Raw genomic sequence first — 10,542 nt, 5'->3', positions numbered from 1 at the left:
TACCAATATGGGTCAGTTTTGCACACCACCAACTTTAAAGTCCTCTATCCTCAAATCAGACCACAAGTCGTAATTCTTAAACTCTTAGTGCAAGAAATCTGCACAAAGCCTAAAATAATGTGTGACAATGGCGTATAAATATGGGCTGTGTTTTAAACTTTGCAGTTATAAATTTAGAAAAGGTTTCTCGTCTGGGAAAAAGAGGTCAGTGTTCCCCTCTACTCATCACTCATTAGAGCCACTATAGAATACAACGCCTCTTTTGGTATGTACCTCACAAGACACCCTGCAGAAATACCTCACAAAGAGGATTACTGGCCTCAAACAGATGCCCTATGCAGACCATCTCAAAAAACTCTAGCTTTACTCTGTCGCATATTGCCTATTCAGAGGCAATCTCTACCTAACATACAAAGCTATGTCAAACCCAGAACTGTTGGACATGCTCTACTTAGAGAAATCCCAATCCCTCCGAGCTACATGCTCTAGGGATCTAAACCTTGTCACCACAATAAACAGAACATGCTGGACGGATAGATTCCTGTCCAGAGACTTCCCATACTCTGGAATAAGCTACCTATCTATATCAAACAAAGCTCCTCATTAGCACTCTTCAAGAAAAATCTTGATGATTGGATGGGAAATAGGAAATTCACCCCGGGGATCACCTCCGGGGGCTCTGCTTGACAGGGGCACATAAAATAATTTTCTTGGGTGGCAAAAGCCAGGGTACCTTTTTGGCTGGGCTTATATAGGCCCTAGGGCCAATAGCCTAGAACCTACCTATGAACCTATGAACTAAATGCAATCTTGGGTACTGACTAGTACCTCTACTGTATTACATTGGGTTTAAACGGGTAAGTTAAAAATGACCTCCAGGGCAATAGCCTAGTAATCGCTTATGATCTCCTATGATTACACCGAACAGGGGCACAAACACACTGGATCTTGTCCTCATTAATATGGGAGAATGCTGTAAATCACTTAGTGTAATGTCCTCTGAGGAATGGTCAGACCACAAAATGGTCTCCTTTGAAGTAAATAAAATCCAGAACCACAGCTAATCCTAGAATGTTCAGGCATTATTCTAAGGCTCACAGGCCCATACATGCTATTACCTGATAATGTGGCAACATTTCAAGCCCCCATAAACCCTCAGAACTCTGCTGCCTCTGGACAACTGTTAACAGAAATGTTATAAAAGTATGCTAATGGAGGCTGCGGAATCACAACATTGGAATGCTGTATAACAGAAGGAAGAAAACCATGGCAAAAATTAAGAGGTGTACCATCCAGCACTTTCAACTTAAACTACTAAGTGTAAAAATAATGTCTACCAAAGCCAAATTTGAGGTAAATTTGGCCTCCAACACCGAGGACAACCACAAGACATACTGTAGCTTTATCTGTAACCTAAACAACAATACACAAATGTGTGCAGAGCTCATTGTTAATGCAGCCACATATACTGAGCCAGAAGATATAAAGAAATTATTGGCAGACAAATTCAGGTCTAATTTTGGCCCTCTCTCCTTCTAAAAAATATCAAATGTAACCGCCCTGCTATCACTAGGAACAGGTCTTCAGTGTCCGCTGTAAGGCCAAGAACAATGCATTGATGGGTGCATGCATGAAACATGATGTATCAGGCCCTCTGGATTGCTATTTAAACTGTAGCCACCAAAAAGGATTCATGCCTAATGAATGCTGAGCAACAATAGTCACCCCTCAGTCCAAAGATGGGCCATCTACAGACCCTGGAAACTATAGCCCCATAATCTCACTAGTCTCATATGCAAATCCATGGTAAAATTATCATGGAAATGATCAAAAATGGCACAGGAAACCTCCAGACACTAGACCTAATGCAGGTGGGTTTCGCCTAGTACAGCTCTTGCTTACTCAACCTGGTGGATTTCTTTGAGAAGATCACCAAAACAATGGATGAGGGCAAAATGTTTCACATTGCCTACCTTGACCTGGCTAAGGCATTTGACACAATACCCCACTCAAGCATTGATTGACAAACTCAAGAGGTTAGGTGTAAACCTTTGTTATCTGGTGGATACCCAGCTGGATCACAAGAAGACTATTTTTAAGCACCTACATACATGTGTGTGTATGTGTTTTCTGCAAATGTATATATAAATGTGTGTCTATTTTACATATAATATACACGTGCACACACACATGTGTGTGTGTATATATATATATATATATATATATATATGTAGACAAGTGGGTAATCTACCAGTGTAGTACCTCGTGGGCAGTTCTGCACTGGTTAGGGTATGTTCACATTGATTGGCAAGTCATCGCACATCTGATTGACAAGGTATGCTAATTTTCCCTGTCCTAAGCTAAGTACTTTTTAGAAAAACTACACTGGTACTATACTGGTAGATCGTGTGGCGTATATATTTTAAGTGATACTTAACAAAGCTAAAACTGCTGTCTGCAAGGTTATGTGGCTCCGAGAGATGGGCAACTTGTAGCTCCAGGCAGATGTTTAGTTTTTCCAATCTAAGATGTCACTTCTATGTTCAATTTTCCATTAAACGTTGTTCGTTTAATTGAAGGATGTGGAGTATTTTAATGTAAAGTTAGACTTGTTTGGCACTCGGTTGAAAACGTGCTTCTAATGCTTTTTCTTGCATGTGGAGACTATGAATTAAATGCAAGCTGGCATGGGATAATTGGACTGTTTGCTGACCAAAAACTTTGCATATTATAATTGGGCAGTTTGCAGACCAAAAACATTGAGTTTTTCCTTCAGGTATAATTTAATTCCCAAAAATTGTCCATGATACTTCCTTTATTTGTGACCGAAACTTAGAGATTGTCTTGTTTCTAGATTCAGTGGAACTAATACTAAACACATGGCTTTACACTCTGTTTATTAGATTAAACAGAAGAACGATCTTTAAAAAGCGGTTTTAATAAATACAGATAGTTCACCTAGTGGCATTTGGGTCCTTTTCTTGTGTGTGTGAACAGCCTATTTGACAACTCTAATTTTGCTATAATATAGCTGATGTCCCTAATTTTGTAGTTTTAATTTTTTGGGGTGGACCTGTTGAGTGGTTACCATCTTCTATCGCTACCTTTGCTTTCACTTTGTTTGTGGTACCTATATTGGTGCTGCATTTGAATGTACAGTAACTAGCGTGGTTGGTTATTTGGTAATTGGGTCGGAACACCTGATTCCAAACAAACTTGCAAACTCGGCCCATGAGACTAAGGCCAGTAGCAACTTTTTTCACAGATTTCATTTTCTGGTGAGTCGGATAATTAAAATTGGTCATTATCAGTTATTAGTAGAAGGAAAAACAAATTGTAAAAAAATTTAATAATTGTACTATCTTTTGACTATAATGACCAGTCTTAATGCACCGATCATGTGCCACATGAAAGCTAATTAATATGAATGTAGCTTCGTAAGGTTTGGGTGTGTTAGGGGTGGGATTTGCTACTGCACATCCTGCGAGGTACTACACCGGTAGATTATCGACAAGTGTACATACACACTGTCCCATACAGTACTGATGGGCAGATGCAGCTCCTAAATGCTTTATGCTAGGTGTGGGCCCACTCACATTATCTATGGTATGACCCCAGTTATTCTCATTAGGGTTCATATGTAAATATCAATCATGAGACAAGTAAGGCCAATCTATAACCAAGTGGGATAGATTATTTCAAACACAAAAAGGTAAATTAGCTAGATAAAATGGTATGCAGGAGCAGGTACCTAGTACTTAACTTAACTATGAACCTATAATCTTACGTTTCTGATGCACATACAAAAATGCATAAAAAAATCACCAAAAACTTGCAATGCTTTAGAGATCCAAAAACTCTCTCACCAACACAACTACTCTCTCCATTAATGAACACTTCCCCTCACTAGTTTATGGAACACCCATTCCTACTAACTTCCAGTCAGCATAAAAAGCAAAATGTGAGGAATGCTATAAAAAGGTGGCTAAATTATCAGCAAATTCCCCTTTCAGAACCCAGTACTGTATAGCACTGAAAGCCTTCATTGGTTAGAACCAAACCCGGGATGTGTACTACATGAACTACAATATGAACTGGCACCTCACCTAAGTGTCATGTTTAATCATAGCCTCACCTCAGGTTTTGTGCCCACTGAGTGGCGCAGAGCTACAGTTATCCCAATCCACAAGGGGGGATCCACCTTGGATCCCGGAAACTACTGTCCCATCAGTCTGACAAGCCTTATCTGCAAGGCCATGGAGCATATTATCGTGGAACTTATAAACAAGGACATTGGCAACCTTCAAACACTGGACCCCACCCAGTTTGGGTTTGTGAAGGGCTGATCTTGTCTCCTGAACCTGACTGACTTCTTTGAATCAGTCTCCAGAGCCATGGACAAGGGTAAGGTGGTCCACACAGCCTATCTAGACCTTGCCAAGGCCTTTGACACCATCCCCCACTCTGGAATCATAGATAAACTTACTAAATGGCTTACTGATAGAACCCACACTGTAAAAGTAGCCGACTCCAAATCCAGCTCCAGACAAGTGACAAGTGGAGTACCTCAGGGTTCAGTCCTGGGACCGCTCTTGTTTGGCATCTACTTCTCTGAAGTACAGGTCAACACTAAGGGACTCTGGCTAACAAAGTTTGCAGATGACTGCAAACTGGGAGCCATTATTGAATCCCCAAATGATGTGGATACTCTACAAAAGGGCCTTACAGAAACAGATGCTTGGTGCCAGAGCCATGGGCTCAAGCTCAGTGCCAAGAAATGTATTGTTATCCCCTCTGGGAAAAAACATGTATCCATGAATTACCATATAGGTGGCAGTACACTAAACACAGAAAGAGTGATAACAGACTTAGGGACACAGGTGGACAGTGGTCTCACCTTCGATAACCACATCGCCACAACAGTCAGGAAATCCTTCTATGTGGCACACCTCATCACGAAGGGCTTTTCATCCAGAAAAAAGGAGGTCATTGTCCCACTGCACTCATCCCTCATTAGACCCATTATAGAATACAACGCCTCATTTGGTATGTACCTCTCAAGACATCTGCAACAACTGGAAAGGCCTCAGAAATACCTCACTAAAAGAATCACAGGCCTAAAGCAGATGCCCTACACTGACCGCCTTAAAAAACTCCAGCTATACTCTGTCGCATATCGTCTACTCAGAGGCGATCTCTGCTTAACATACAAGGCCATGTCAAACCCAGAGCTGTTGGACATGCTACACTTAAAGAAATCCCAATCCCTCAGAGCTACACGCTCCAGGGATCTAAACCTTGTCATCACAATAAACAAAACATGCTGGAGGGATAGGTTCCTGACCCAGAGACTCCCCAGACTCTGGAATAGATTGCCCATACATGTCAAGCAGAGTGCCTCTTTGGACCTCTTCAAGAGGAACCTTGACGATTGGATGGGAGAAAGGAAATTCACCCCAGGGATCACGTCAGTCACTCTACTAGACAGGGGTCCAGGAAAGTAAATAATGTGGGAAGAAATAGCAAGGGAATTGTTATGGCTAGGCTTGTATAGGCCCTAGGGCTGATAGCCTAGTACCAACCTATGAATCTATGAACCCATCAACTAACCTATACAGAGCTTCTTCACCCTACTCACATGCCTGTCCAGTACTAAATACTATTCTACACAACTATGTTCCTGCTCCATCACTTTGATTCAGTGAGGAAAAAAAATTTCTGTCCATAGCCCTATCAAATCTGCAGGCCTTAATCTATATTTGTACCATGTTGCTAAGGCCTGGAACTCCTTATATATATCATTCAGATCGATACCCTCCCTCCAGTCCTTCAAAACCATTCAGAAGTACTCTGTCTCAGTTTTTGCCCAACCTGAGGATAATGATATTCCTAAATATGAACAACTTCCTAATCATACCTTACACTTCCTGACTCTCACTTTTCACTCACTTCCTAACTTTGACTAGATAAAAGTGGACAACTACCCACTTAGATGTTCCCGGTAGTCAGACGTCAGTAAAGAAAAATGTTTGGCCTTGTCCTTACAAATGTTTCTCTTGCCTACACCCCAATAATATAATATAATATAATATAATATAATATAATATAATATAATATAATATAATATAATATAATATAATATAATATAATATAATATAATATAATATACAGCTTGTGATTGCAACAGCTGCCCAACTGAAAACAAAAAAAATATACCCAAATAATGAAATCTGCGAAAATAACTGACAAACCAAACCACAAGAAAAATCATCAGACTGAAAAATTTGAAAGCAGTAATACTGGTCATTAACTACTTCACACTGCTCAACTATCTCTGATTTTGCCTCATATTATTACCCTTCTCATTATAAAATGTTTTGATTTTTCTGGTAAATCACTGAAGATTACAGTCTGTAATGTCAAACATTACAGTTTCATACTTAGTCTTTAGGAAATCCATGTTCAAAACCCAGTTGTTCGCCTGCTAACTTGAGATAGGGTAATATTTAAAAGTTATACCTGATTTTGGACTTGTAAAGACTCTGGTGGTCAGCAGTCTAGAATAAACCTATGAACCTACTAGTCATGCACCAAACATGGCACAACTATACACTGAATGCATCAGTCAAACTTATTTCTTCCTACAACATATACTCCAAATTCAAGATTGACATAAATAATGAAAGACAATTTAAATAACCTCATACATAAAAATGTACAACTAACCTGTAACATCCTTCACCAAGCTTGTAAGCATGTACCAGAATGTTTCACTGGAGCCATCCATCTTCTTGTGTGAAGTGCACCATTGTTTCCTTTGCTACAGCAGGAAAACCTACCCAGTATCTGAGCAATAAAACATGGTCATACTCATTTTCACATACAGCACCAGGAGGTAAAGTGACAACTCTGCTTTCACAACCCCTCAACAAAACTAATTCTGAACTTACTGTCACTATCCACAAAAGGAAAAGACAATAAATATTATATAAAAATACATAACTAACAAGCCACACTAACCTTAAGAAATTAATATATCTTCTTAGTAGGGCTTAAACCCTGCAGAGCAAAGCCAAAAGATCAAGGTAAACCTCCCAGAAAACCATGCACAGCAAGGAATCAGTTGAAAGAATAGCCAGTAAGCAATGGAGATAACACTCCTTCATTAACACAAACACACAGTGAAATTACTGCACTCATAGTGCAGGAAATCTAGCAACCTGTAAAGAATTCATCCTATAATACAAAGCGTTACACTATATAAACCATGCAACATGGAAACAAAAAGTACATCACATATTGCCAACTTAAACTTCTCCTGTAATGAAACCAAACATGAGATGTTATCAACAGCATACAGTTTAAATCTGAATCTCCGAAACATAGAAATATTCACGTACCTGTAATGTACAAGTGTGTAGCATAGCTCTCAACCTTCCATGCCCAAATTGAGGTACACTAGCCCTCATAATGTGGAACAAATGGGCAAAATGTGGAACACATAATAATGGCTTGCTAACAACTTCAACTAGGAAGGCCATAGGATGGTTAAAATATGCTGGTTTTACTTATAAAGAAGATCTTTTAATGAATTAATATGATTCATTTCTATTTACAATGGATTTCACTTAAAAAAAATTCCTAACACTGAATGTGACACAGAATCTTTCAATGTGGAACTTCGAGGAACAAGAACTTTTTAAGACCCCAAATGAGGTACATTCCTCATAATGAGGTACACTTGAGAGGTATGGTGTGTAGTCTTAGTCCCATTAATTCTTCAAACAGCCCTCTCCCCAAGTTAACTGCTTCTCCAGATGGCTTACACAGACTTGAAAGAACAGCTTAACCAGCATTATATCGCCATTATCTGCAAAAGTAACTTCAGAATTCAAGTCACCTATAGCAAACAGTCACAGTCATTTATAATCCGGTTATCTTACAGATTAGTACCTCGCGGGCGGTACTGCGCAGCTTTGGGCATGACTGTCATGATAGGCAGTATTGACTGACAGCTGTAGTACTTCAAAAGTGAAACGTTTTATGTTTTCCACTTAACAGTAACACAGTTTTAACATAAAAGTATTTAGTGCCGCGACTTTAGAGCGCTTTGTAGCTCTTTTCAATGTAGATGAATGTAGAGTGGTCTTGGAGTTGGTATATATAAGTCGGGGGGTGCAGGGGGGCCGTCCCCCCTGCAATAACATTTATAACACTGTTTGACGTTGTGTTCGTTTACCATCCTTGGTTACAGTAATGAAAAGATATGGGGCATACCGCGTAATGAGAATACTCATGTTGCAAATGTTCATGCAAGGGTCTTGGAGTTGGTATATACAAGACAGGGGGTGCAGGGGGGGCGTCCCCCCTACAATAACATTTACAATACTGTTGTACCTCGTAATGAGAATACTCATATTGCAAAAGGTAAAGTAAATATCTCCCCCCTTGCAAAAATAATTATAAAACGGTTTCGCACTTATTTGCAGGGGGGACACCCCCCTGCACCCCCCGACTTATATATACCAACTCCGAGACCACTCTACATTCATCTAAATTGAAAACAGTTATTAATTATATATCGCGTAATGAGGAAGATACTTGTTAATATGGCGTAGCCCGGACTGGGGGCGTGTCGGGGCGGGATTTGCTACTGTGCATCCTGCGAGGTACTAATCTGTAAGATAACCTATAATCCCACTGTCACCAACCAGAAGTAGTAAAATTCTTTAAAAAAAACTATCAGTTTAATAAGAAATGCTGCACTAACCTCTTGTCCAACCTTCCCTTATGACTGAGAGTTCTACAACTAAGCAGAATTCTGTAGAGAGCGACACACATATTTGATAAAATGGCATACCCACCCCCAAAAATTAAGCCAAGCCTTGTCTGTCCACATGATGCACCTAGACAATATCTGACTTTACTACTTTGTAATGAATGCATGAATAGATTACACTGGTTAACACATTCAGATAAAATACATACATTGAAATGCATAAGACATTTTTAACAGCTCAGCATTTAAATTTCTCCTTCAATGAAATGAAAGTCAATAGCAAGCCAGAAACAAATGCACTTAGCACTTCATCAAGTTGAATATGACCATTTTCACCTCTGCTGGCACCCATTGTTTAACCCAGTATGTCCAAGATCACACACATTTAACAGAAAGCCAAGGATGACTGTAGCAATTATAGAATAATTAGCATGCAAAACCAATTGATTCAGGCTTCCCTTACCCCAAACTGAAAATTATGTAACTATTTTTATATAAATTGTCAATGTTTTAGTTAATGTAATAAAATACAAGATACTGAATTTTGCAATGCAGATTGACATCTGCCCAAAATGATAATAAACACATCTATGCAGTTGTAACAGCCCTACTTATAGGCTTGTAACACACTTGGAACAGCTGTGAAAAAATTATTTCAATGAAAATCAGGGGACCCACAAATAACAGCTGCCCAAGAGGAAAGCTGAGAAACAGAGGCTGGCATGAGAGGAAATGCATTCTTTGCAATGACATGCTTTATAAAGCTGGACAGCAGGAATTGGTGTTGATAATGGCTGACCTGAATGCACATATCAGGATAGACAGAAGAGGATATGAGGACTGCCTGGGTCCACATGGGCTGGGCAGTAAGAATACAGATGGAGAGGCCACTATAGACTTCTGTCTGGCAAATGGCTTGATAGTATAGGACTTCCTTCTACTAAGGAAAGGACAGTGGGGTACAATCAGTGACTGTAAATGCACCCCCAGTGAAACAGTAGGCCCACAGTAAAAAAACACTGGTTGCCACAGTCAGTTGCAAGCAGTGGTCAAACAAGGCTTCCAGGGTCAACAGAGACCAGGCTGAAGACCTAGAAGATGACTGGAGAGAAATCACAACAGTTCTAGGAATTGCTTAGGGCTCTAGCACCTCAAGAAGAGGAAGAAATAACTTGAGTTGAAAAGGACTAGAATGGAGTCCCACAGGGTTCGGTCCAGGGGTCCTATACTGTTTGGTATCTATTTCTATGAAGTTTAGGCCAACACAAAGGGACTCTGGCTGACTAAGTTCACAGATGATTCCAAGTCAGGAGCTATTAATTCCCTAATAATGTTGACATCCTACAGACAGGCCTCACTGAGACCAACGAGTGGTGTTAGAACCATGGCCTTAAACTTAATGCCAAAAAATGTGTCATCATCCCCTTTAGGAAAAACCCAGTTCCCATGAATTACCGCACTGATGGTAGTCCACCGAACACAGAAGGTGTTAAAAAGATCTGGGCACAGAGGTCGACAGCAACCTCTCTTTTGACCACCACATTGCCACTGTAGTGAAAAAGTCCTGCTATGTGGCACATGTCATTACTAAGGGTTTTGAATCCAGAAAAAAAAAAAGAGATATTTGTCTCCCTCTACTCTTCACTCATTAGGCCAATCATTGAGTACAATGCCCCATTTGGCATGTACCTCACTAAATACCTGCAACAACTGGAGAGGCGGTAAAAGTACCTCACAATGAGGATCCTAGACCTTAAACACTT

This window comes from Protopterus annectens, chromosome 1.part0, assembly GCF_019279795.1.
Source record: "Protopterus annectens isolate FY-2018-M chromosome 1.part0, PAN1.0, whole genome shotgun sequence".
Classification (NCBI taxonomy): Eukaryota; Metazoa; Chordata; order Ceratodontiformes; family Protopteridae; genus Protopterus; species Protopterus annectens.
This window is presented reverse-complemented; position numbering follows the sequence as displayed.